This window comes from Mus pahari, chromosome 19 (assembly GCF_900095145.1).
Source record: "Mus pahari chromosome 19, PAHARI_EIJ_v1.1, whole genome shotgun sequence".
Taxonomy (NCBI): domain Eukaryota; kingdom Metazoa; phylum Chordata; class Mammalia; order Rodentia; family Muridae; genus Mus; species Mus pahari.
In genome coordinates this window covers 57,457,781-57,485,470 of record NC_034608.1, presented here as the reverse complement: position 1 = coordinate 57,485,470, position 27,690 = coordinate 57,457,781, and the positions used below count along the sequence as shown (strand labels likewise).

Below are 27,690 nucleotides of genomic sequence, written 5' to 3'. Positions count from 1 at the left end.
TTTAAGTGTACTTCTTCATACGGGAATGGTCACGTTGATTATCATGGTCAAGCAAACTAAGAGACCCACCAAATCAGTTGCCTCTTTAAAAAAAAGAAGCCCTTTACCATTGTTTTCCTCCAAACTAAAAATATCCACAATGAAAAATACCCCTCTTGTGGGGATGTAAATGAACATCCTAGCACATGTAAGACATGAGCTGAGGCACGCCTCACCTGACAGAGTCAAGGCAAGCCTCATGCTGAAAGGCTATTTTAAAGTCACACAATACAGAGAAAAGACGGGTCAATATTCCACATCTATCCTTATTTACACAGAGGGACAGAGCTGACTCTGTGTCACCCTTGACTGTTGTCCCAATCAATACTTTTTGGTAATTTCCTCACTTCTGAATGGCGAAAGCGGACAGTGGGGGGGGGGGACAGACTGTTTTGTTTTATTTTGTTCTGGATCTTTTAAAGAGGTGACAATAACAAAGCTCTTCATCTAGGGGCCACTCATGGGAAACTAAATATTTTTAAAGCTGGCAGTTCTGTTAGCGTGTGCGCTCATTTGATCTAACAAGTGACCAAAACAGCTCCTAAAAGCAGTGCCCAATGTGGACACAGTGCAGGATTGCGGATGAGGTAGATTTTCAATGCTGATATTTGCTTTTCTGACTGGCCAGCTGAAGGCAACACTGTTCTTATCAGACCTACTGTAAAGATCCCATGATACACACATGTTAAGTGCCCACTACAGACCAGGCACTCCACAATTGGTGGGTGGTAGGGGGAAAGGGGGCTCTTATTAATTTACTTCTGTAACAGACACCAAAGATGGATGTTTAGAAATTTTTATCTTGGAACACCAAAATTACTTCATTTATAAAAACTTCCTACTTTTATTTAGAAAGAGTGTAGTTATGTAGAAATTAGGATCCCTGGTGGAACACACACACACACACACACACACACACACACACACACACANGAGAGAGCGAGAGAGCGAGAGTGAGAGAGAGAGAGAGAGAGAGAGAGAGAGAGAGAGAGAGAGAGAGAGAGAGGATAACCCTTAAAGGAGAAAATTAAGGCCCAGGATTTCCCACCAACCCCTCACTACCATCCCTCTCCCCTCTCCAATGACAGCCGAAGCTGATGAGATAGATAACAGCTGATGAGATAGTTCGAGAGCCATTCTTCCCATCTGATCTCTATCTGGGGAGTTCTAAGGAATGCCCAAAGGTATTGCAGGGGACCTGGAGGGAGAGCAAAGGACATACACACTCTGCTTCCCTCCGGCTCACGTTCTTTCATCCTGGAACATCCTTTAATGGACATTCGCATCGTCACTGGACAAGGGAATTTAGTAGCAGCTAAGTATCTGAAGCACTTGACACCAGAAGAGTCTCACATTTGAGAAATTTGAGGATGCTGGGCTATTTACCGACTTTTACCCCTCCAGCATGAATCCCTGAAATCTAAAAAAAACTGAGCTCAATACATGTCAGATTGAGGGGATTTGGGATTTCGGAGTTTGGGATTTTGGATGGTCAACATGTATTTCAAGTATCAAGAGACTTGAGAGCTCAGAGGCTGTACCTTATAAACGTTGGCCATTGTTGAATGTCCCAGGTGTCAGACCTCCTTTCCCGTATCACAAGCACATGCATGATGCGTACACAGAGTATCGATGCCTGGCAACTAAGCAGGGTTTCCAGAGCCAGGGTGGGCTGGCTCCTCGGGAGACTGCTTACAAACATCAGCTGAATTCTGAGCCAATGAAAGAGCAGTTTAGTGGCGTTCAGCAAAAGGTAATGAATGGAAGGTCCACAAGGAGGGGAGGGGACAGAGAAGGAAAGGAGAAAAGGAAGGAGGAGGGAGGGAGGCAGAGGGAGAGAGAAAATGCATATGAATGAGGCAGAAGCAGGAAGGTGGAAGTGCAGCTAATAAGGAATCAGACATCTGTGAGAGTATAAGACCAGAGGGCAGAAACCGGAGTGTTGGTCCCCAGCATGAGAACAGGGCCTGAGTGGCCAAGGTCAGAGGCACTTTTGTGTACCTAATAAAAAAAGACTCATAGCCTGTATTCTGCATGAATGCAAATCCTCTTGGGAGGAAAGCCTGCCCAGTTTAGGGCTTCAGCATTCCCACAGACTCAATTAAGCAAGTTATGGGCTTACAACCAAAATCTTCCAAGCACACAACCAAACAACATATATATAAAAGTGACTATGTGGCCCTTCTACAACCTCAAGATAATGGGAAGTCACAGTTGAGTTTTAAAAACGTAAAAGTTCAAACTACTGTTTAAAAATATGAATCAAAGCAGAAAAGTAATCAGGTAGATAAATATATATATATATATGATCCAAACAGGCTTCTTAAAGAATATAATCAGAGAAATTAAAAACTCAGTGAGTGGGTTAAGGGGAATATTACATTCAGAGAAAGATTCTCTGGACATAAGCAGAAGAATAATAACATCTGAGTCTAGAGATTGCCCGAGTCCAGGTGGAGTTCAGTCGTTACCACCTGGACGGTGTATGGTAAACTGCAGCTCTCAGCGTTAAAAGAAAAGGGGTTCAGCGCAAATAAATTCACACAGGTGGAGGGGAGAAATGGAACAGCAAATAGACACTCAGTAATGTAAGGACCAAACATGTAAGAAACACAGCACACCAAAGTGACTGGTTAAGACACAGACCAAAGTACCAAAAAATCATACTGAACATTACTGAAAATAATTCCCATTAACAACAGTGATTACGCTCTGTATTTTTAATTCTCTAGTTGTATGTATCATTACTGATTCATCCCATCAAAAAATATGAAAATTTTGGAGGTAGGTGGAAAAGGATCAGTTAATGTTATAACCATACACATGAAGGCAAAACAACCAGGCACATGACAATAATACCCAGAAAAGAAAAAAATATATAATTAAAACAACAGTAGCTTATGAGATATAGTAAATTCTAAGGCTAAAAGGCTCATTATAGAATAGAATAAATTCAACTTATTAGGGATAAATTATCCTTAAAATAATTCTTAAATTATTAGGGATAAAATATTCTTACATATGCTCATTTTGTGACTATAACAAAATACTTGAGGCTGGGTACTCCCCACATGAAGGTATTAACTCAATTAACAGGCGATTCAGGAGCATTGTCTTAGCTTCATCATGAATGGCATCACATGGGGAACAAGAGGAGAGTCCACAGGGCAAAATACGCCATGATGCAGGCAGAGGCCATGTTGACACTTTTAATCTCAATGTTCTTGTGAGAACTAATTTAGAACTGACAAGGACTACCTTAATCCCTTCAGAGGGTCATGACTCCAATGACCTAACCGACCCAGCCTGGCACCACTCTTAGGTGTCCTATAGCCTTTCAACTTTGCCACACGGAGGGCCAAGGTTCTCCCACAGAACCTCACAATTGAGGAGTCTCACGTCTAACAAAACAACCTCAAAAAAACATGAAGTGGCAATAAAGAACCACAGAGACAAACTGACAAATGTCCATAAGGATAGGCTTCAACTTTCTCTAGTTATTGATGTTAAAAATAAAAATTTTTACCCTTGTGGAAATAAAAACACAACTATGGACAGAAACAATAAAGAAACGTACAAATCAACATGTTCTGACATTCCATCTGGAACTAGAGAATCCACACACATTTCAAGCCCAGGATAAACATGTAAAAACTTATATAACTTTGAAGCTGGAAAGGAAATTCTTTATCAGACAACTCTGACAATGGCCAATGGTCAATTAGTTACTTTACTTAGAAAGTTACTTTAAAACACAAACATTTGGAAGCTTATGCATCAAAAACTTCAGAATATAGTCCACAGCTTTCATAGAATTTCAGACCTCAAAAAAAAAATAATCCTCTAAGTTTTCAAGTGTTCTGCTTTTATATAAATATAACTCAATATAAACTAGAAACAATGCCCTGAGTGTCTTAATACCTTCATCCAAGAGCTTGCCAATACACTCTGGTCTTAACATTGTTCACTACCTTAAAAACTCTCCTATATTGAAAACTGAAACCTCTTTTCTCTGTCTTCATTTTTACCATAAATTCCTTGTGTTAGAATTGTGGTCCAATATCAATGTCAGAAAACCCAGAGGCAGCAGATCGAATCGAAAACTCATTTCACTGTCGTGTTAGGCAGGCCCTAAGGCCATCTGCCTGGCGTCCGTAGACCAGAGACGAGTTCCTTACATCTTGCCTGTTAGCTTACTATACAGACTTAAATTAAACTTGTGATCTGAAGAGCTCTTTAAACTCTGGCCCTTGTATCCGAATTCCTATCAGTTTGACACTGAAAGGGGTGAGAAGAAGGGCCCCTCTTAGAAGTCACAAAGGCCACTCGTGCCTTAACATGACATTAGCTAGAATTAGTCCACATGCAACAGTACCCTTAGAGGGTATTTGCTCTTCTCTTCAGGTGTTCATGAGCATGCCAGGATTAAACATGGAATCAGACAGTGGGAACAAGCACACCCCTCTATTACATCACCCAAGGGAACATGATAAAATATAATAAATGTTCTACCCAATTTCTCTTCTCAGCCACTTACTTGAGTAATACAGCTGAGGGCACATTATCTTGCAAGCTCCAAGCCATCTTTGTGTGTGTGTGTGTGTGTGTGTGCACCAAGCCATCTTTGCTCTGTGAGTGCAGAACTGCCACACACAAACACACACACACACACACACACACACACACACACACACACCTCCAAGATAATTTCCAAATTATAAGCCAGATAATTTCCTTCTCTGAAGTTGAACTTCTGCAGCCCCTATAGTCTCCCACTAATTCATTCCCACTAATTCATAGTCATGAATGCATTCCCACGGATTTGTACCTCTCTACAACCCCAGTTTGAATACAACTGATTTGTATTTGGACACACCATGGCATACAAGCAGAGGGGAGAACTGGGAGGTGGCCCTCTCCTTCTACCAAGTGGACTGAACTCAGGCTGTGAGTGTCTGTGGCAAGTGCCTTGTCTCACTGGCCCCGATAGTCTCCATTTATACACCATTCCAAAGGCAATTCCTTAAGCTTTGCCTCTGGGCAGCACTTCAAGAAGAGAGGTGCAGTACGGAACACTTTAAACAGGAAAATGAAAGCAGCCTGCCTCCACATTTGGGTTTGATTTCTTCCTTGTACGACTAGCCGGGCGCCAGTCACACATCATTCTGGGCATGGACACAAAAGCTGGGTTTTCTGGAGTTTTCCTCCTGAGCCAAGCACATCCCAGTCTCCCATGCTAATGAGAGAGTCACTGCCAAACTGAAAGGCGGCCAGAGCCCAGAACTTCCACTCCTTCTCATGAAGAACTCCTTTCTGGGGTTACTGACTCCCGGCACAGCCAAGTCCTGCCCGGGATGGCTGTCTTCACTGTGTGCTCTGACTAGGGAAGTTTCTGAGGCAGTACATGATGGCAGACAGGAGCAAATGTGGATGGAAGGGCATATATTCTACCAAAGCCTGTAGGAGCGTCAATCAAACTACCAGCATAGAAATGCTGCCTGAAAGAGCTATCAGCACCCTGCCAAGTGAATCTGATGTAAGTTTTTACAGCCACACACTCTGTTCCCTTACCACGAATCACAAAGAACAAGCCCAGGTCATTTACAAGCATTCTTTGTTTATTTATATGGGAAAACCACACAGCATTGCCTACCCCCTACAAGTATTTCCCTCCATTTTCTTCTGAAACATAAATACTTCTTTGTCCTCCTTCTACCAAAATATACAATTTCATACTTTAAGTGGATTTCTTTTTAAACAGCAAGTATCCTAAAAAAAGGCTCAAAGGGAAAAGGAGAATAGAATCAGTAAAAGAATCAGAGTTACCGTGCATATGTTAGCTTAATCAATAATGTCAACAAACCCAGGACCAAATATCATGACGGTACTATGTGTTTTCTTTCAAAATAAAAATCTAAAAAACGCTCAGTCCAACACAGGTTTACAAAAGGTCATTTCAGCTTCAAATATTTCAGCTCTGCTGTAACTTGTTAAGTACCTAAGATTATAAAGCCGGAAGGACAGGCTTTTTTTTTTGGATACTTTAAGAATGTTATATGGCAGTTCTGCACTCACAGAGCAACAATAGACTACTAGCAAGGCAGTGATATATAAATATATATTATATAATAAATATATAAGTAATAACATAAGCTGAAGGGGTTTGAAGCCCCATAGGGGGTACATCAATATTAACCAGTACCCCAAGAGCTCCTTGAAACTAAAAAAAAACACATGGTGGAACTTGTGGCTCTAGCTGTATATATAGTAGAGGATGGCTTAGTCAGTCATCAATGGGAGGAGAGGCCCTTGGTTCTGTGAAGGTTCTATGCCCCAGTATAGGGGAAATCCCAGAACTAGGAATGGGAGTGGGAGGGTTGGGGAGCAGGAGGAGGGGAAAGGGGATTGGGGATTTTTGGAGGGGAAACCAGGTAAGGGGATAACATTTGAAATGTAAATAAAGAAAATATCTAATAAATAAATAAATAATAGCATAAAATAAATATAATGAAATGTAATATTTATCCTCTTTATTAAGATGAATAAATTTATACATAGGAAAATACCACTGCTGCTGCTCACAGGCACCTCTGGCACTGCAGCCCTTCAGTCTAGGGTTCTGAGCTCCCAGACCCTCCAGCTGTGCACTGCTGTGATTCAGACACCCAGGCAAGCACCCACAGAAACTTATCCGGCATCCCCAGTCTATTCTGTATGTCAGGGATCCATCTCATTTAGGATTAAGTCAGCCACTACTCATCACCCCTTATGTCTACCTCTTTACTTCCTCCCTCTATATTACTCAAATCTTAACTTCTCTGAAGCTGTCTTGGTGCTCTGAAGAGGTAGCCAGCAGTACCAAAAAAAAATAAAAATAAAAATTAAAGAACTTAAATAGAATATACATTTAGTATATACGTGTTTGGTAATCACAGATTGTTTAAAAAGCAAAACTACATCGTCTCTGAACTCATGGTTGGGTGGTAGGTATTTCATCCCGTGCCTGTAAGAGTTTAGCGTTTTCTATGCCCCTCCCCAGTTCCCAAAGGATGACATAGAGGCTTATTTAAAATGAGCCGGGGTCCACAGAAGAGTCGGTCATTCTCGGAGGCTTTATGGGGAAGAGACTGAGCAGGCTGAGGCGTCTGGGTAAGAAGAGAGCGTGTGTTTGGTGGAAGCAACCGCCTGTCCTTGTTCAGAAGACCTGAAGAAACTCGTTTTTTTTCCCCCTTCATTTCTAAAAGCGCACATCATCTTGAAGTGGGTGGGTGAGACGAGATAGAGCAGCAAAGACACAAAAGAAGGAGTCTGTCAGCAAACCCACATCCAGGGTGAAGGCTGACCTCAACAGACGGAGCTGGGAGGAGCTGGACAGGAATACACAAGACAGACTTTTGACAAGGCTACAGAGAATTTAACCATCACTCTCTAACTAAGAGTTCTAGTCAATTCCCGAAACAAGATAGGTTTATAAATATACATCCACACACTAGTGTGGCTATCCGGATAACCTTCATGAAGGAGCACTGGAACTTGGGACCTCTAAGGGCAACACAACAACTACTCAGTGCCATGGTTGCTATTATCATCTCTAGTTTATAGGTGACAAAACCAGAAAGACTTAGCACCAGCTAAGTGGATGGACTGCATCTCGCAATTCACCCGGATGTTTTAACTCTGTGATGGTGTTTGGGGGGGGGAGACACTTTGGGAGGGAATGGGGCTTCCGTGAGATCATGTGGGTGGATTTCTCCCATCCTCCATGATGCAAATATGTCTTTAATAAACCCTGGAGTTGGCACTCTTCCTCCGCCTTGTCAAGACAGAGCAAAAGAATCATCTGCAAGCCAAGTGAGCCCAGACCGGAGTTCCTGCCAGGCTGCCACCCCCAGATGGTTCAGCCTCCAGAGTTATACCAAGTTAATGCCCATGGTTTTAGCCCCCAATCTATGGTTATTTCTTATGGCACCTTGAACAGACAAAGATACTGGGTATACCAAGTTAGGACACTGAACCAATTCTGTCTGACTGTCCACAATAGGCTGTAATGTGCACGTGGTGTGCACTAGCATTTTAGAAAGAATGCAGGGGTGTCAACAGTGAATACAGTCTCTCCTTTTCCCTTTTGCTTCCATTGGATTTTGCTGCCATGGGTGACATTCTGGGGTGCGTGCACTATCTGAAAAGGTGAGCTTGGAGTCTGCACTTCTATCAGAGCTCAGTTTCCCCTTCGTGGGCACGAGCTTGAGCAAACAGAGTGAGTGCTCAGAATGACCAGAGTGTTAATTACCACAGCCCAGAAAGCAAGGCACAGGCAGTTCTCCACGAATAAATAGTCCTGTTATGAAGTACGCCTTCTAAACTGAGATGAAATACTACCCGGGGCATGCCTTCAGGAAAGAAACTCGTCGCCATAGCTTGGTGAGAGGCCAATGGTAGCTAACGGTTACATCATCCGGCTGAGTTTAGTAGCAGCAGCAGAGAAATTCCTAGTCCACGGAGCAGCCGGATGTAGTGTTTTCTTTAGTTCTGATCCTTGGGGATGAGGCAGGGGAATGAAGGAAAAGGAAAACAAAAGGAACAAATATCTCAGATCATCATATGGGGAGTAAAGCGTAATTGAAAAAGGATTCCGCTTTTAAGAAAGGCTGTCCTACACCAGACTTTGGGATGTAGCTGTGGAAATAGCGGAGGCTCTTCACTCTTACCCAACAGGGTTCCTGACGTGCGCACATCACTCACTCCTCAGCGCCTCAGCCTGTCTTCAGAGGATGAAACTCAAACTCAGCACTCGTAAACAAAGTACTCAAGACCACAGACATTTGAACTCGAGGTCTGTACGGCTGGCAAGCCTCTTCTGTTTGCTCTGCTCCAAATAACCAAGAAGCAGTGGGGAAATGCCGAATTCTTCCTGTTCCCAGGCTCTTGGCTGCCCACCTAACACTTAGCCAATAAGAGGACCTTTGGAGGTCATCAAGGTGTTACCAAAAATATATCTGGAAAGCTTTGGGATTTTAAAATTTCATCTGCACGAGATTTTTAACCTTTCGGTGTTAAAATATGCAAAAGCCAGTACTGGCTGAAGGAGAATGCAGTGTTTTATCAGGCTAGCATTATAGAAAACTCGGTCTTTAAAGAGAAAGAAAAACTGTCTAGATAAGCATCATGCCAAGAATGCTACTGAATACTGAAAGCCTATTTCTTGTGACTGTAAAACCCTTCAATGATTTAAAATAAGGCTATTTGCAATAAAAAGCTGAAGATTTTTGTGCAGTTGCATTGTACTTTCTAAAAGGCCGTACACCGTTCACAATTAACCCGTCACAATCTTATTTATTTATTTATTTATTTATTTATTTATTTATTTATTTATTATTTTCTTTATTTACATTTCAAATACTATCCGAAAGTTCCCTATACACCCCCCCCCGCCCCTGCTCCCTTACCCACCCACTCCCACTTCTCGGCCCTGGCTTTCCCCTGTGCTGGGTCATTTAAAGTTTATAAGACCAAGGGGCCTCTCTTCCCAATTATGGCTGATTAGGCCATCTTCTGCTACATATGCAGCTAGAGACACAAGCTCAGGGGGTACTGGTTAGTTCATATTGTTGTTGCACCTACAGGGTTGCAGCCCCCTACAACTCCTTGGGTACTTTCTCTAGCTCCTCCATTGGGGGCCCTGTGTTCCATCCAATAGCTGGCTGTGAGCATCCACTTCTGTGTTTGCCAGGCACTGGCATAGCCTCACAAGAGGCCGCTATATCAGGGTCCCTTCAGCAGAATCTTGCTGGCATGTGCATTAGTATCTGGGTTTGGTGGTTGATGATGGGATGGATAAACTTAGAATACCCAAGATACATTTTGCAAAACACAAGAAAACCAAGAAGGATGACCATCGTGTGGATACTTCATTCCTCCTTAGAATAAGGAACAAAATACCCGTGAAAGGATATAGGTACAGAGATAAAATTTAGAGCTAAGATGAAAGGATGGACTATCCAGAGACTACTTGTCACAATCTTAATCTAACTTTTGGCTTCTCAAGTATTGAATATTCTGAAGTCTTCACATACTTCTGAATTCAAAACTGTTTGAGAGCCATGTGTCTTGGCCCATCGAGGTTTATCTTTTATATTTTTTACTTTATTTTGATTTTATTTCAGTTGACCTCTGATAATATTAAGACTGTCTCCTTTCGGCTGGTGAGATGGTACATCAGGTAAGAGCACTGGCTGCTCTTCCGAAGGTCCTGAGTTCAAGTCCCAGCTGCCTACAAGGTGGCTCACAACCACCCATAATGAGAGCTGATGCCCTCTTCTGGTGTGTCTGAAGATAGCTGCAGTGTACTTATTTAATATAATAAATAAATCTTTTTTTTTTTTTTTTTAAAAAGAATGTCTCCTTTCTATTGTTCAAAGGTTTTTCTGTGGGTTTTATTCCATTCCCGAAGGTAAATCAGTGTAATTAATTCCGTTAGCGTTAACATAATTTTCTCATTCCAGGGAAGGAATGTGTTTGAAGTGATGGGGATCAGGATTATTTGAAGTTTTCACACAGAATTATCACCGCTACTTCTTAACAGACATTATGGGGTGTGAAGATCACAGGAAGCTTTGAGTGGGTGAAGTCCTTAGTATGTGCTAATGGCATGGGCACAGCCATGTTACAGATTCCATTAGTCCATTAGCGTCAGGCTCAAAGGTTGGCCTTCCTCTGGGAACCGAGTGAGGATGCTGGCAGTGTGTGCCAGAAATGTCTACCACAGCTCTCTTCCATGTGATGTTTGCCACCTGAAGGCTACTCCCCGACCGAAGCTGTTCTTACAGAGGTCAAACTAAACCAGTCTCCTCGATCCCGCTCTACACCACAAACCCTGCCTCCCTGTTTATCTGTAGGTAGAACCCCACCTTGTTCAGCTGTATGCAATAACACCGTCTCTCTTTTCAACCCGAACAAACGCACAGAGCTTCCAGGGTGCTGTGGTGTCTCCAGCAGAGAGCCCAGTCCACTCGATCCCAGACATTTCTGTCAGGGTCTATATGAGCCTATCTTTTCTTCATTCCCTTGCTCCTCTAGTCCGGTTCATCCCTGGAGGACAAGGCAGTGTGGCAGGGCCCGATGACACATAGTATAAAGATCCTTACAATGTAAGCTACACAAAGGTAGGGACTTTGGGCTTTGGCATGTAGCAGGAACTCAAAAAAATTTCCTGAGCAGATACCTTGCTCCAGCCCCATCTTCTTAAATCCTGATGGAGTAGTCCAATATAGAGTTACCAAGATAAGAGAGAGGGCTGCGTCTGAAGACCACGTCCTTTCTTAAGGATCAATGAAGGAATGCAGCAGTTCAGTAACAACAAGCAGGGACATCGTGTGGCTACAGGATAAGTGATTCTGGCAGGTGTCAGCTAGGGCTGCTGCTGGACTCTACTGACAGTTCTTTTTGTGTCGGAATAAATCAATGCTCAGCCCCTGGTTCCCTCTGCATGCAGGCAAACCGACAGTCAGGTTGCATAGCAAGTGTTCTAGTCTAAAGTACACAGTGTACCAACTACACACGCATCCATCAACCCCAGTAAGACCACGGGGACTAGAGAATTTTGAAAAAAAAAAAAAAACAACAGCCATGCTATCATTACTGATGACTCTGGAAAAGGGTCAAGGGTCATTACACCAGAGCATAACACTTAGATCAAGTAAATATTGATTTGGTAAACCTTTCTTAAGTTTAAAGGTTCAACTGACGCAACAACCCATCCAGCGTTAACTGTTTACCTGCAACTTCCCATTCCCTCCCCTTCCCTCTCTATCTCAGGGCTGCATGCAATTCAAAAGAGCAGGCGCTGCTTTTACTCAGGGTTCTGCCAGGCTACCTACCTGCAAGGCAGAAAAGCATTTATCCAAAGACTAGAGAAGAATGCCCCACCCTTAACTCACTTGGGCCAGCCCACGTCACATCCTGGGATGCCATCTGAACACACTCTTGCTGCTTTTTGCTTGGTGTTTATTTTCTTTCAAGACAGTCTTGCTAGGTATCCCAGGCTCTTGTGGAATGTGTAACTCACCTGCTTCAGTCTCTTGCCCTGCTTTAGGAAGTGCTAGGGATCAGAGCCAGATCTCTGTTGCACGTCACACAAGCACCTTACCCAACTCGCCCATTTTATCTTGAGACAGGATTTCACTAAGTTGCCCAGGCTGGCTCTGAATTCAATCCTCCTGTCCCAAGCTCTCCATCTGCTAGCCTTACAGGCCTGTATCATCAGGCTTAGCACCATGAGTCCTTTACAAGTGTTTACCAGCCATTGTTCCCAGCATGCAATGTGTGTTCCCAGCATGCTTTAGGATTCAGAGTATTTTCTAAGTTGATTGGTCTCTGATTCATTCACATGAGTTCCGCAAACTCCTTACTGTTTTTGCATTACAGTTTCATTCGCTTATATTCCTTTCTGGACCCAAAGAATTGGGGCCAAATTAGCAGTAGACTCTGGGATAAAGGAAGCAAGCATCGCAGATGAACAAAGGTGTTTCTGCTGCCAAGCAATCCTACAAGGGATGAACACACACACATGTGGCGAGAAGTGAACATTACTGAATATTTAATACCTATATGCTACTTGTACGTTGAAGCAACCCCAGGAGCTCTATGATGTTCACTATTATTCAGACAAGATATCCTGAGAATAAGCCTTTTCAATTTTAGAAAAACACCAAGATATTAAATCTGTGTGTATGAAAAAAAGTGAATAAAAGCTTTGTTTTGTTTGTTTGTTTGTTTGTTTTTTCGGACATCAGAGTAACTTTGTAACTACAAAATCTCTTCCAAAAAATAGGATGAGACTGAGAACCAAACAGCCTGCAAGCTGTTGGTGGGAATGGGACTTGGTGCTGCTGCTCTGGAAAACAGAGTTGTAAACTAAACAACTAAAAACAGAATCACCACCCGATGCGGCAGGTGCTATATTTTATTTCTAAGTATACAGCTGAAAGACAGCAGGGTCTCCAGGAGACAGCTACTGGAGCAGCATTATTCAGAACAGGCAGAGAGTGGAAGAACCCCTAAAGTGAATGGCTGTATGAAAGGATGAATAAAATGTGGGGTGTTAATATCATGAGATAGTAATACTTAGCTATAAAAAGGAAGCAAATTCTGGGAGCTCAGTGGATACAGTGCTACCTAAAGCTTGAGGACCTGAGCTTGACCCCCAAGAACCCTGGGGAGGGAGAGACAGGTGGATCCTCAGGACGTCCTGCCTTCACCTCACAGTTAGCTTCAGGCCAGTCAGAGACTCTCAAAAATAAAGTGGACAAGCCCAAGGAACGACGGCATAGGTTGATTTCTGGCTTCCACATGAAGGTGCACACGCCTGCCTACAACCCCCCCCCCCCCGCATCACCACACAGAAAGGAAACAAATGTGGACACACAGTAAAGCATGGATGGCACTTTAGGACACTGTGCTAAATAAAAACAACGCAGGCACTAGAGGACAAACAACCCTCTTCTTACACGCTCACAGAGACAGAAGACAGGGTGGTTGTCACCAGGCCCTCGAGGGCACGGATTGCTTATGGGGAGAGTTTCAGTGTTCCCGGAATCAAAAGCACGGGAAACCTGTTGAGCAGCCGAGTGAACGTACTTAAGAGTATTGAACTGGATACTTAGAAGAGCTTTAAACACACAGTTCATGTCACGTGCATAAAACTGTGGTATCACGAAATTAAAATGGCGCACGCCTTTAATCCCAGCATCTGGGAGGCAGAGGCAGGCGGATTTCTGAGTTCAAGGCCAGCCTGGTCTACAGAGTGAGTTCCAGGACAGACAGGGCTACACAGAGAAACCCTGTCTCAAAAAAAACAAAACAAAAACAAAAGCAAAACAAAGCAAAAGGCCAAGTCAAGTATAAACACACACACACACACACACACACACACACACACACACACACTCTTAAAATTTACCTTTAAGCCAGCAAGCCAAAGAATCTTAAATGAGGTCATTCGCTTCAAGGGCAGCAGATTATTTTGTGAGGTTAACAGGTGCACATGTCACAACTTCCATGAGGGAGCTTGCAGAAAGGACACAGTCTTTAGTGACCAGTATGAGTTCTCACTCTAAATTTGAGCTTTCCAATGTCTGAGCTGAAAATGAGCTTCTCCCCACCCCTCCCCCACCCTGCCCCTCCAACCCCTGCAATGGGGAGGTCTAGTGTTTTGGATCAGTAGGTCTTCATGAAGTATCTGCTGTTCTTGAAAACCCTGACCCAAAAATAGGATCTGCTAGTGGACACGAGTGAATAATATGCTTCGGAGACAGAGGAGACAAAACACAAAAGCAAGGCAGTGAACTCTTTCTATTCTGCAACAATAATAAACACAGCAAGAGGAGAAACGACTTCGATACGTGGTAACTGTTAGTCTAAGCCAGTGGCTCTCAACCTTCCTAATGCTGAGACCCTTTAATACCGTTCCTCATGCTCTGGTGACTACCAACCATAAAATTATTTTTTGTTGTTGTTGTTGTTGCTACTTCATAGCTATAATTTTGCTACTGCTACGAATCAAAATATAAATATCGGGTATGCCAGATATCTGATATGTGACCCCAGAACTCCTGCTCTAAGTGAATCCCTTTACTTACAGAAGCAACCACCCGAACTGATTACCAAGAGAGAGCCCGGAAAATCCGCCACTAGCCCTTTTCTGAGTAACTGTCTCACATGTAACAGGATGGCATAAACTGATGGGATTAAAACTTTCTTAAGGGTTGACTTTACCCTCTGCCCACGTTCAGCTTCTTTTATATATATACGATTATACATATGATTTTTTTTAAAAAATGTATATGAGTACATTGTTGCTATCTTCAGACACACCAGAAAAGGGCACCAGATCCCATTACAGATGATTGTGAGCCACCATGTGGTTACTGCGAATTGAACTCAGGACCTCTGGGAGAGCAGTCACTGCTCTTAACCGCTGAGCCATCTCTCCAGCCACTTGTCTTTATATTCTTAAAGGGCTGTCAGTGACTATGGAGTTAGTCTTTCCGGTCAGGACCAAGGAAAAGCAGTGGAGAGGAAACAGAGTGAGGAAGGGGAAGTATGCCATTCTTAGGCTACAACAGAGGGTGAGTTCAGAATCCTTACACAGCAGCAAGACCCCTAGAGCCTGTGCCACCTCCATAGAAAACATAATCTTCAGGCCAAGGACAAGAGAGTATTAGTTAGGGGGGTACCCCAGAGAGGGTGCACACAAGATCTGCCATGGACAGTTCAGCAGCTAGTGACTAGTCGTCACTAGGAGGCTTGGGTTTAGCTAGACTACTACTCATTTAATTTTGGCAGAGGAGGGGAAGAGGAAGAGAAACCCCGTGGGGTCCGGAATCAGCACTCCACAGATCATAAACTGCCCAGCTACACTCTGGGATCTCTCATGCAAGAGTGGCATCAAGCACAATGTGGTCAGAAAGAACACGAGCAGACAGGGAAAATCCTCAGGAAGCCCCTCGCTCCCTCTGAGAACGAACTTAACCACCCTTCGGAAGGTCTAACTACTCCTGTACCCAGGCACTGGAGGAAAGAGATGGAAACAACAACAACAACAACAACAAAGTCAACCATGCAGTGGTGAGCGTTGAAACATTAAGGGGAAAATGTTGACTTCTCCCAAAGACACAGCTATGCCCAACCATGTGTTACCTTTAAATATAAAAATGTTGTCATTTATAGTAGCAGTTTAGAAATATGATCTATTTTTCCCAGATACATCTGCACACAGACGTGATGGCCAGCTTGTGTTTGCGGAGTAAGAATGGTCAAACAATGGAATAGGTAGGCTTCTAAGGCAGCAATCTCATAATTCAACAATGCTAGCAAGCAACGTCAAATATTTCATCTTTAACGATGTGCAAACTGCAGTCCGGTTTTTGTAAATGAAACTTCTTAAAATATTGTTCTACACATACCGTTTTATTGAAAACAAAGACAGAAACGAATACAATTTTTTTTTTTGCATTATGTTTTTCCTCCTTTACTTTATACTTAATTCAAAAAAAAAAATGAAGACTTTTGTACCAACTCTGGGAAAGAGCCTAGATTATGATTCAAGAGAACTAGTGAGAGATGTAATCAGAGTTCCTTTAATCCTTCTGATTCCCTGGACCTAACATATAATACATTAAAATCATAAAATGAAATAAAGTCCTATTCTTAAATTAAAATTTTGTATTACTCTTATTACCAAAGATGACAGTTGGTGTTCACACTCCCTTCTAGGAGAGCGACTCCACCTCAGGATCATCATTTTTGTCAGAGGCTTGCTATGCAGCCTGAGCTGGCCTTGGGTTAAAATCCTCTTGCCTCAGCCTCCTCAATGCTAGTATTAGAGGACCGCCATGCCGCCATAGTCTGCACTTTGGGATATTTCTCATTCCACCCTCATGCCCCTTCACCCTCTGCAGCTTTCAACACTGCACACCACGAAAGTTAAACACTCTGAAAGGCTGGTCTGGTCATGCACAGAGGTGAAAAAGACAAAGTCATTTTAAGTTGTGTTAAGAGATGGGGAAACTGAGGCAGGGTCTCCTACAGTCGGGGGGCTGCTCTTGTTCTGCTGACACCTTTCTCCACATCCCAAGCAGCAAGATTTTATAGGCACCCATCCTGTATTCACCATCACATCCAGCCTAAAACAAATTTAAATCTCTGCAAAAAGTAATTTAGTACACTTTCTGGTAGCTCAGTGAGATAATTTACCGCATTTTGCAGTAGAGACGACAGGTACAATACCTAGAGATAAGAGACATAGAAGAGCATTCGGAATAATTTACAAGGATATTTTTTTGAAGTGACAGTCCTGAGTTGTTTGCTCTTCATATCTCTGTTGCACTCTGTAGCAGGAAAAAATAAGATCCAAGCGATGCAAATGTGCTGCTCATTATGCAGAACGTTCACAGGATCCACTTCAGCGAGGCCAACATGCACCATCAACAGAAATTTTATGCCAGGTCTGTTCTTTTTTCTGTTTGGGTCACTGAACTAAGTGCAAACCAGCTGTTACCTAGGATAATCCGAAAAACACACAAAAAAAACCCCTCACACAGCTTTTTTTCTCTTATTCTGAGCTAACACAAAGCATTTCCTTGTTCAAAAGTGTCATTTTTGGGAGGTTTAAACTCTTATTACCTTAATGCCTTAGAACACTTAAAATGTTTTTATTTTTAAATCAAGCCTGTATCTTTCATTTCATTGTAAAGTATGCCATTTATTAAAACTGTTCATGTAGTCAAAATATGCGAACATGTTAGGTTCTGAGAAATTTTTCAAATCGAAAAACTTTAAGTGGGAATTGTAATTTGAGGTCCACTTGCAAAATTCCGCATGAAGTGTGCATTGTAGCAATTTACGCTTTTCCTTCACTGAAACAAATCAATACTTTCTTCCACCTCTAAATTCTTACATTCTCCTCTGGATCCGGTGTATCAATTTTTAATGGTCTATTTCTCAAATCCTTGATTTTGGAATTGTCAGGGCAAATGTCTAAAATGTCCTTTTTCAGGTGCTTGCAAGCTACCTTCTAGATTTGTCTAGTGTCATGTTTGAGATAGAAGTAAATACCAGGAACTCGGCAACTGCCCGCTGTGGATGGTGGGACGCTTCTCGCGATTTCAGACATTTCTCACAGGACAGTTTTAAAGGTACTGGAGAGCTTGGAATGCCAAACCAGCTACCACCATCGTGTCTCACCTTGTTTTGTTTTATATTCTAAAACAAGCTGACTCCCCAGGCAACCAGGCCTTACCCATGCATGAATCCTCAGAGAATATGATTGCTTTGGAGGCGAAATGTTCAATTTCAGGAGTTTAACAGGGCACCAGCTTAGGAGGTGTTTACACAGATAGTACTACAAATTGTATCAACGCCCACCAGTGTTCCTCAATGGCATGCAAATGCACTCTGTGCTCTTTGCTTGATGAATAGCACACATACAAGACTCCTTCCTCCCCCCTCCCAAACCCCACGTGAGCACTGGGTCACAAATGCAGTACATCAAATGGCCTTTTCTTTCTCTCTTCCACCCCCTTAACCAAATATTACAAATCCCGACCACACAAACTCTACAAAAGATGGACTTCAGCAGAGAAACTGACTGTAAATAGCTCTTCTGGGTTCACAGCCTCTGGTTCAGCACATTACTAAATAAATGAAACAAGTAACTGCTACAAACTAGTCATTTGCTCCTTAGACACAGGGGAAGCCTTGGAGTGATATACTCCTTCCTCTGATAACAGCATTTAGTCAGGCTTTGCATCAACTTAAGTTTGGGAGCTACCAGTGATGTGCAGCAAACCAGGAAGAAGGATCTCAATGTCATTTTAAAGACGCCCCAATATTACGTGCCATTCTTACCCATTCCTGTTTGACCTGTTTATGGGTGTGATTATAAATCCTCAAGTGAGACGATCTTTTGATAAAACGGAGTCAAATTCACTCCTTGCTCCATAGGCAAACACTGAAATCTGTGAATCTGAGATTCTGGCAAAAAGACTATGGCTTTGGAGAATCAAGGGAACATTTTCACCATGGTACAAAGAGGCCAGTCATCTCTATGCTACTATGAAATCTCTTCCCGATAGCTTGTATCAAGTTGAACAGGGTTTCCCCTGGGAAAAGCCTGTTACCAAAAACTCAGGCTACTCTATAGTTCTGTCTGCTTTGATGATCACATCAATCACAGGGTATGGAAATGTCTATCTTTCCACCAGTTGTTCTCATAGTGAGTCCCCAACTGCTATATTTACCTTGGAAACTAGACGCCATCATAAACCAGCAAGGAGACAGAACCCCTGACCAAAAATTCCCCATGTAGACTCTACAGAATTCCTCCAGGTACCTTCCTAAAGCATTGGAGTGGCTTCTGTAGTGTGAGGTTCTTATCCCAAATTGTAGAAACTCTAGCTGTCTACTGGATGAAAGTAGGGTTCCTGAATGCCCAGAAATCTCACACGAGATGGTCAGGGAGGGCCAGTCTGCATATAATGCGTTCTTTTCTATGGGGACATGAACTGGACAAGATGGATGGAGAAAAACACAACACAACGCATCTGTCATGTCACAAGCCACTGCTGTGCACTGGAGCCGCTGTGGTCACAAGCTTTTCTTTCTTCCACTGAATACATGTTCCTTCCGTGGTAAACCAGTCCACAGAGCAGGGAACACCACTACACAGAACAACCTAAAGGTTCAGAATCAGGCTCTTCTCCGGCGAACTCATACCCAAGTTGTCCAAGTCGATACAAACTATCAAGATGAGTTGTTCACTTGGTTTGCCTGTTTCTGCCCTCCCAGTTCTGGGAAAGAAGATGGTCCACCTTGCTCTAGCCCTGATTTTTTTTTTTTTTTTTTTTTAATGAGGGCAACAGCTAGGGCAAATTACAAACATTCTGTGAACTATTATCCAAACACTGATATGTACGCATGAATATACACACAAAACAGGTACTAATGCACAATACATAAAGTAATTTCCAACTATGGAAAACTCTACACATAATGTCTCAGGATATTCTTGGGATCAAAGTTGCAAAACCTATCTATTCTAAGGGAATCCTGACAGGATACTGCACTCAGTCATCTGACTGAATATACCATTATTAAATAGCACAAGCATAGAGGTAAATTTGGCATGTTAATTTCAGAAGCATGTTTATTAAGTTGCTTTCACCTGATGCAGACCTTCTGTAAACTGGACAGCAGAAATTATGGAAAGGGGAAAGAAACCCAGAGGCTAGATGTGCGTTTTGGGTGATACCCAGTTGAGTTTTCAACCCCACTGCTCAAGTATGTTAAGTTTGTTTCTTGTTCTTATTTGTTTTTTGTTTGTTTGTTTGTTTTGTTTTCAAGAACTTGTATTGCATTTACAAACTCTGTTCCAAGTTAATGTCAAATAAATAAATACTGCTGAAAATTGATTTACTGCTGAAAAACTCGAATTTTTCCTTTTGGTTCAGTATCAAGCAGCCATTAATTCCACCAGATATTCCTGTTGTCAGCACTCTTTGCCAGGATGACAATGGCAGATGTCAGGGCCAATGAAAGAAACTCTCTCCCAATTAAGATCAAGGTATCAACTCCAGCATCATGCTCCTTCCCACAAAAAGTAAAATAAGAGGTGAGTGTTAAGGTTTATTAACTGAAGGTATAGAAGGAAACACCTGTTTTTAATCTATAATCCAATCTTAAATATGAGCAGCTACTGCTGCCCTCAGCAAACATGACCATCTTGACTCTGGTATTCTCAGTATCCTCCGGTACCACAACATCAATATGCTGTGCCCACCAGGTGGCCCCTATTAGGAAGGGCACCTCCATGGCCCAAGAAGCACCATAGTAGACACGATGGGATTAAACACTAGAGTCTGAAAGCCAGCATGAGTTTGGGAAAGATGAGCTGTGGGAACAACCAATGAGAACCAACATGGCCCTTCAACATTCTTTGTTATGTATTGCTCAGCAAATATTTTTTTTTAAATGAAATTAATTCCTCGAGGAAAGGTCATGGGGTTCTTTCATTCTCAGTGTTGCTGGTTCCCTGATCAGGGTCAGTTCTGGAGAGAGGAGCCACAACTCACTACTGCCCTAGCAGATGCAGGCATGTTCTTCATTTCTAAGCTCATCCCACGGTTTCTACGTTTATCTTTACTCTTTCACAGGCAGATGCTTTTTACACAGAAAACATAAAAGAGAACACATGCCAGCCTCTAGCTTGAAGGTGCTGCCTCAGATAAAATAAAGCCCTTCATTAAGAAAACCCAAGGTTTCCAACAACATAGCGCATCCACCCAGTAAAATGAAGAACTACAGCTCTCTGTAAGGACAGAGGCGCACACTGAAGGGTGCAATAAGAATGGAGAAGACACACAATCCACACATTTAAAGCCAGTCTCTTAAACAAAGCCCACATTAACTCATATAGTTTTTTTTTTTTTTTAAGTTGATCCTAAACCTTTACCAGTGAGAACATTGCCATAAGGGCAGGGGAAGTCTTCAGAAAGTGGCACCTAGCATCTAAAAGTGTCCATAGGCCTGTGAAAAATAGTACTGCCCCCAGAGATTAGCACAGAACAGTTAGGTTATGGAGTTAGACAAGAAGAATGAATAAATGAAGTTGGGACTGGCATGACTAGCTATCGCCTGCTGGAAATGAGGTCTCATTGTGTTTGGATCTGAGAAAGCAGTGCCCACAGCCACGGCTACCACTTCTAAGACAAGAGCCAGAAAAGCATGGAAAAAGACGTATGGGCATATTAACATAAATTTGTAGCTACATATGAAGCAGAGACACCCAGCATACATGCTTTTGATAATGAAACAGTAGCTCCCATCTTCATAGGTCACAGTGCAGACATAGCTTCGTGCATGCACACAGCACTCAAGCCATCCGTTAAGATTTGGCACGACTTTCATACAGTAAACAACAACAAGTGATTCTTAAAATTCATCAAGAAAGAGTTTCCTAAATGCGAAATAATTATGGAATCCCTCTATGGTGTCAGTAATTAGTTTTGGGTCACCCAGTGTCTGGTGTACTGTAGGGACCCAGTACATTTTCAGGGAAGGCATGTAAGCATTTAGAAGATAGGCAAAACATGTTTTCTCAAGCTGTTGGGACCATTGCCAATTATTTTACAATGAAAGCACACTGAACATGTGTTAGGTCACAGTAGGTGAGGGGACAGAACAAAAAATTATTGGAATGGAAGACTGCAAAGGGAGACATTTTGTTGGTTTTTATTGTTGTTCAAGGTTTTATCTATATAGTTCTTAATATTTTTATAAAGGTTCAAAATAAGTTAAAGATTTAATTTTGCTAAGGCGTTTAGGCAAACACAAGGAGAGGGAAGACACACAGCTCCCTTAGCTTTTAGTCTTGTGTTCGAAGCACTCCTTTGGGACACAGTACCAAACACAAAAGCTTAGAAACACACTCAACTGAAAACTGTCCTTTTGTTCTAAATATTTGGCATCTGAGAAGTCATCTATTAAGAAACCAGACTTCGAAATCATATTCATACTGTGTCTGATGAAAAAAAGCAAAGAGCGGCATGAGACTGTTTCCAAAACTCTGTTCTGAAAGGTGGTCTCTGACTGGCACACACACACACACACACACACACACACAGAGAGAGAGAGAGAGAGAGAGAGAGAGAGAGAGAGAGAGAGAGAGAGCGCAAATAAATGTAACCAAACATAAACTCATTAACCAGGTTAGACATGAAAACATTTAGGGTAAAATATTTTGGAAAAGGAGAAGAAATGGCCAGTTAGGAGGAGGAGATTCCTGGCTCCAAGAGTCAGAAGAAATACTGCTGACTTGAACTAGAAGGCAGGAGAAGACGACTGCTGGCCTAGAGCCCCCTAGAAGGAAGAAGCAGCAAGCGGCCTGCAAAGGTGCATGACTTGTAGTGGAGAAACACCAGCTTTAAAACTCTGCAGACACATGTTCAAGTGAACCAGAGACATGGAAATTCAGGATGAAAAAACTCCACAAGTTCTCAGACTTTTCAAATGTCCGGAGCTCCCAGACTGTGTCTTTCTAGCTGCCATTCCTCTTTCCTGACTCTTAACTCTGAGCCCAGTGAGAAAAACTGGAAACCGGAATCAAAAGAGCTTGGCTGAACAAGGTGAAGGTCAGGGTTCTGCAAACGGAATCTCTGCAGATACCAAGAAGCTCTAACCTGATCTTCAGCGGGGACAAAGCCCAAAAGATTAAAATGCCCCGATGGCAATGGCACTCACTGGTCCAGAGACAAGGAGGAAGACAGTGAAGAGCAAAGGAGCGAGCTTGAAAATGCAAACTACAGGCTACATGTAAGGTTGCCTCTGGGATTCGTTCCTGGACAGTTGCCAAGCTGCAACATTTTAGCATTAGGAACAGGGAGAAATGTTCCTTTGAGCGGATGTATCATTTCTTTATGCTACTTTGGTGTGATTAGAAGAGAAAGATCTAATCGCACAAAAAGTATATAGATAGATAGATAGATAGATAGATAGATAGATAGATAGATCGAATGAACATTCTCCAACTGTACAGCTCCTAGCCAGAGACAACAAAGTGTTGCTCTTTACCGAGAATACAAATACTAATATGGAGGCAGAAAAGAAAAACACATTTCAAAAGCGTGTCTCAGGCAAGAACGAAGTTCCAGGACAGACACACTTAACTACACAGCCCAAGCCGTAGAGTCTGGTAACTCCATTCTATCGAAAACGGACCCACATGGATCTAATACTTTAGTCTCAAGGGAGTCATTACCTAAATGGCTTGGAAGACAGCTTTTCATAGTTTAAAGTTTGAATCGGATTAACTCTACGTCTGGCATCTAGGCAGTTTTTAGTTTGAGAGTCATCTTTGACTTTTATAGCACCTATTTCTTTGAAATAATTATAGGATTACCTTGCACTGCACATATGGGACAACACAAGGCAGTGCAGACTAGTCGAATCCACTATCTGAAACGAAGGTTTTAAGGTACTCAAGGCTGAAGACTTCGTGAACCGAGACTAAAAGGCACACACAGAACAACTCAAGCGCTTAATACTGCACCCATTTACTTTAAAACACCCATAGAGACTCCCCCAGGGGGTCATTTTACCTGAGTTACCCAATCCACAGCAAGATAGGAAAAGGCTTCGTGGAGATCCAAGTCTTGTTCCAAATTTAAACCAAGAACCCCAAGGGAGTGAAAGACGACTTCGGGGGACCACTCCTCCTGCAGGGTGTGGAGGCGGGCTACCCTTCCAGAGAGAGATATGCAGGGTCTCCCAGAACATAAGCGACTAGAAACACTCGGGGAGTCCCAGTGTCAGGCCCTATGCCCAAGTTCTGCGACCCGCGTGGCCGTTGCGGGATCTGCACGCCTCGAGTGAGAGTCAGCCAGCCGCACAGGGAACGACAAGAGGAGGGAGGGTAGCAACCTCAGGTGCAGGCCGGAGACCCAGGGTCCGGAGCTGCAGTCCCCGTCCCCAGGGCCCCCGACGCTCCGCTCAGCAGTCGCTGGAGCGCGGCCTCCGGGCAGCTGCACGCAGCTGGACGCGGTCTGGACGCCCGCGCCCCACCGCTCGCTTCCCTTCGGGGGGGGGGGGGGCGCACTCTCCGCAACTTACTGGGGCAGTGCCCTGGCCGCGCGACAGGGACGGGAACAGGCACGGGCGAGCGAGCGGCTGCAGCGTTCTGCGGATCCCAAGCTCGCGAAGGCTGGACGAGCAGCAGCAGCCTTTCCAGGTCCAGGCAGACAGAAGCTCCCGCCGCCGAGCTTGCAGAAGGCGGGCTGGGCACGTGGGCATCCCTCTGAGTAGAGGCGGAGGGGCGGGGCGGGGCGAGGGGGCGGGGCGGAGGGGCGGCGAGGGGCGGGGCCGTCTCGCCCCTCCCTCGCGCTCGCGACCCTCTCCTGGAGCGCTTGTCCTGCCTCGGCGGGCGCGCGGGGCAGGGGCAGGGGCAGGGGCAGGGGCAGGGGCAGGGGCAGGGCGCGCGCACACGTGTTTACACGCTTGCCAGCTGGGGTGGGTGGGCGTGGGTTGGAGACGCAGGGTTTGGCAGAGGGAAAATGCCCCTTTTCCTTGGCAGAACCCAATCTTGTGGGTGGGGGTGGGGGACATTTCTGAGGTTTCTTCTAAGCAGGATTCTTTCCCTCTTCTTCACTCCCTCCCTCCCTCCCTCCCTCCCTCTCTCATTGAGAATTAGGAACATAAAAATAATAGTATATGATCATAATAAACTAGAAGCCCAGATAGATGTGCTTTGTCAAAGAGTATCACTTTCTGTAATGAAATCAAAACTTGAAGACTCCAGACTCGTGATTGGGCAGGTCATAGTCATGGTTATTTGTAGGTGGGTTTTTAAAGAAACGGATACTTGGTGTTTCATAGCCAGCAAAAACAGAAGTTACACAATCGAGGTTTCTCATTCTGTGCTATTTGCTTTAGGAGTCTCTGATAAGATTAAAGTCACGATGTGAAACTCTTGATTTTAACACAAAAATGAAGCTGAGCCCTGGCACAGAATTGAATATCATTGTATGTTATTGTGGCTTGGTAGGAAGGGCTATCTTTTCCGGCTTCATACTGTGGTAAAAGGGCCTTTTATTCAATCCTACTAGTAAGACTAACCGAGTGTTCATTCGTGTGACGTAGTATCTAGGTTTAAGGAGAGCCTCTGGTCATTCTTCTTTAAAGTAGACCTTTCTGAAGAATTTTACTGAATCGTCAGGGGCTTGCTCCAGAAACGGCACATGGACACATTTTCTGCCACCATCTTCGGAGGATGCGTATCTAATGAAGTTGCCTATTGCTCTCCGGGATGAGTCCAGGTCTATAGAGCGTAGCTACTGTGAGGGAACTGAGAGAATACATGTAGTAATCAATTAAGACCATCAGCGTACACCTCTTACATTTTATCATGATTTCTCTATGCTAACCCTTTAATGACATCTAGTGAATTGATACACTCAGACACCAACACCAAATGCCCCCTCAAACTCGGCCCCACACTTCTGAAGTCTCAAGATGTTTCACTGATTTTGTAAGGACAATGGGTCTATTATATAAAAATTCATCTGGATTTTTTTTTTTTAAATTAGAGGTTTTTGTGGCTGTTCTTCTGCAATGGAAGATCATGCTGAGTTATTCTAACCTCAGAACATGGTGGATTTTTTTTGATTCAAGGTAGGTTGGAATCAGAGAAAGGCCACGGCTGCCTTCAAACGGGACTGGAAAAGTTGGTCTTAACAAGTCCCTATCTTAGGGTCTTACAACATTACTATAGAGAATTCCACTTTAATATGAAAACTCCCCTTACTATCCCATGCTTCCTTACCCAGATGGTCCCAGGAAAGAAACAACCAACGCACACTGTAGAACTTACCTCCCAGTAAAATAGTAAGTCTTTGCCTATCCATCCAGATATGAGCACCTCACAGGTGTCCCACCAGATAAAACTCAAACCACCAAGGCGCCAGAGACCCTTCTCCCATGAATGTAGTCCCTCACAGAGCTTCTGAGCAGACACCGTCTCTCTATTGTCTTGCCTGCTGCTCTGTTCGTAGTTTTAAAGTTGGGCCTCAGGTAATCTAGACTGGATAGAACTCATTACAGAGCCAAACATGCCCTTGACCTCAAGTGTGGGAAAAATAGGTCCATGTCACCACAAATTCTTTAGATTGTCTTTGAGTCACTAGTGTGTCACCTCCATGTCTAGTAATGGACATTTCTATTTTAAAACTTAAGACATCATTTATCCATATATCTTTACTTAAGTTCCTTATGATGTTCAAATGTATATTTAATCAGCGATTATGTTGCAGTACAACGAGTTGGTATGAAGTGCTTTATTATCTAGAAACTGCCAGTGTTGTCAGAATACCAATGATTGAGTCAATGTGATTTTGATATTTCCTGAAGCATGAATATACCATGTTTATATGGCACTAATCAGAGTTATTTCTCTGTGAGACAAAAAATAAACAAATTGTTTACCACAAATTTCTAGCACAATGGCTAGGAAGTTAGACACAGTGATTTTTAATGTCCTTTATAGACTGACACATTTCCTGTTTGAAATTATTAATTAACCTTGAGTTTGCATTATATCTTTGGTTATTTCTCAATTTGCACAAGATGTGTGGATGTAGAAAGAATGGTATCCACAGATCTAGTATTAGAACTCTAATAGGGAGTATGACCAATACAAGAAAACAGAATAAGAGTTTTTAGAAAAACATTGAAAAGAAGTTAAACTTTACATCTGTAAAACTCCCCCACCCCCTTAGGAATGAGAGAATTTTATTTATTTATTTATTTTTAATAACCCAGGTTGTCATTTTCTAGATTTCACTAACATTTATGCACTTTTGAGCTCCTAAGTGTTGATGAAATGACAGGGAATTTCAAGGGACTTTCATCAACGAATAAATCCCACGCCCTGTTCTACCATTCTTGCCAAATACAACCTGAAGGAAATTTTGTTTCCACAAATGAGGGATTCACTTTAAGACTGAATGAACTGATTTTTTTAAAAAACAAGGTCCAATTTCTGGTTTTATCATCTTCAAGCTGGTTCAGGACCACAAACTTAAGATATACAATTTTGTACACTGATTAGATGTTGGATAATAATGCCGGGATGAGACAAATAAGACTTGACCAAATACTAGACTACAGGTCTGGCCAGTACAATTTACCGGGGTTTTCAGACCACTGTTGCTCTTCAGTAGCCTTAAAAATGTATAAAACTTTAAAGTCAACTTTTCACTGGACCCAGTTCACTTTTATTGACCCTGAAGACAAGCTGTGAAATACCGTGTACGAGGAGAAGTGAAGTCGTTGAAAAAAAAAATTCAACAAGTCTTAATGACATCTTTAAAATTAATCTTTGTGATACTGTCAATAAGACAAAGAGGCCACCAACAGATTGGGAAAGAATTTTTACCAATCCTAAATCTGATAGGGGACTAATATCCAATATATACAAAGAGCTCAAGAAGCTAAATTCCAAAAATTCAAATAACCCCAATAAAAAATGGGATACAGAGCTAAACAAAGAATTCTCAACTAAGGAGTACCGAAGGGCTGAGAAGCACTTGAAAAAATGTTCAACAT

General features: G+C 42.8%; 1 protein-coding gene across 3 annotated transcripts in view; it reads right to left on the bottom strand.

Annotated features, from left to right (window-relative positions):
• The window catches only part of Slc7a2 (solute carrier family 7 member 2), a 55,326-nt gene extending 30,970 nt beyond the window's left edge, over positions 1-24,356 (bottom strand). Inside the window, exon 1 of one of the 3 annotated variants that reach the window (XM_021218812.2) lies at positions 24,202-24,356. The gene's annotated coding sequence lies outside the window, so the exon portion shown is untranslated. Of the gene's footprint in view, positions 1-23,690; positions 24,070-24,201 lie in introns of those variants that run through there. The other 2 variants (XM_029531898.1, XM_029531897.1) reach the window with 2 other exon arrangements.
• Between the last annotated feature and the right edge of the window lie 3,334 nt (positions 24,357-27,690).